The following is a 1446-nucleotide window of genomic DNA, read 5'->3' as shown; positions in this document are numbered from 1 at the left end:
TTGCTGCTCATAATGTGGTCTCATCTACATTGGGGAAAACGAAGCATAAACTGGGTGACTGCTGCACAAAACATCTACGTTCTACCTGCAAAAAAGACCCTGAGGTTCCGGTTGCCTGCCAATTCCACACCCCACCCTGTTCCCTGGCCAACATCTCTGTCTCAGGTTTGCTGTCGTGTTCCAGCGAAGCTCAGCACCAGCAGAACGAAGAGCACCGAATATTACACTTGGGGACCAGACAAACATCTGGTCCCAATATCGAATTCAATAATTCTAGGGCCTGAAATCCATAGTATCCTGGTCCCTTCCACACACACTATCTCCTGCATATAAACCAACGTTTTCCCAATCACCATCAGTTCTGTGGAAGGGTCACCGGCAACTCCTGTTCTTTGTTTCTGATACACAGCATCCACAGTTCTTTCTCCTTTTTATTGAGGTAGAGTTGGAAATTGTTTCGAGAGACAGAAGGAGAGGAGGGAGAGACAGAACAGACATGAACTGTTGATCTCCCTTGTTTCTCAGAACGTAAAATCATTGCAGTGCGATCACTTTCCTTAAGCATGAATAAAGGGTGCAGGGTATGCGTGAGCTTGTGGCGCAACGGTAGCGCGTCTGACTCCAGATCAGAAGGTTGCCTGTTCAAATCACGTCAGGCTCACTAATGTCAACTTCTTACATTTCAAATCAATAAAGGAGTACGTTTCCTCCGAATATCTGTTGAGCCAAATATTCTTTGCGGAAACGTTCGATCACTCTCGTCTGACGGCCTCTCTCCACATGAATGGTGAGCCGAAACTTGATGAACGGCGTCAGTAAAATCCAATGCCGGACACTGATTTGGTTCAATCGATTTTTTTGCCAAGCGTAATTCACCGAGAGGATGCTGCTTTGTGAAACAGCGTGGGGAATTACTGCAGGGCCACCTGTGCATGGGACACACCGCGAACGGATGTGTTTCACCTTCACCAGTTTATTCCGATCTCGGAGAAGAGGGGTTTGATGATTCGGATCATAGCAGCCAGACAGAGGACAGGAGAAGAGCACTCAGACCTTCACAAGCTTGTCACCACAGCTGGGTCACCGTGGCCCGTGTATCAGTATGGGATAGTGAGCTGCATCTACTGACTGGAAGCACAGCAAATTGGAGTGCTGGTGGGACTGTCACACAGGAGAAAACGGCTTCAACCTATCAACTGGAGTGGCTCCCAATGCGCAACTCCGCTCACCTCAACTGAATAACTGTAAACAAATTACTCAGTGGTTCAAAGGAATGCTCGGTTTTGAATCTGCATTGTGTCATGTACCTTCGAGAATGATGTCAAAACACCTTCATTGTTGTGATGGAGTATCCTGTTGAGCAGAATATATCCGTTGTCAAATTTCCCACGTTCTGTTGGTCCAACTCCGATTTCACTCAGAATCACGAAATGTGTGACAGCGCAG

General features: G+C 47.2%; 1 non-coding gene across 1 annotated transcript; it reads left to right on the top strand.

The window, feature by feature from the left end:
• The first annotated feature begins 589 nt into the window (after positions 1–589).
• Positions 590–661, top strand: trnaw-cca (transfer RNA tryptophan (anticodon CCA)). The gene has a single exon. It is a non-coding gene; the product is annotated as a tRNA-Trp (tRNA).
• Positions 662–1446: the final 785 nt, after the last annotated feature.

The sequence above is a fragment of the Chiloscyllium plagiosum genome, unplaced genomic scaffold, assembly GCF_037043375.1.
Source record: "Chiloscyllium plagiosum isolate Xiang-an unplaced genomic scaffold, Cpla_swu_hap1 HiC_scaffold_27, whole genome shotgun sequence".
NCBI classification, from domain to species: Eukaryota; Metazoa; Chordata; class Chondrichthyes; order Orectolobiformes; family Hemiscylliidae; genus Chiloscyllium; species Chiloscyllium plagiosum.
This window is presented reverse-complemented; position numbering and strand designations above follow the sequence as displayed.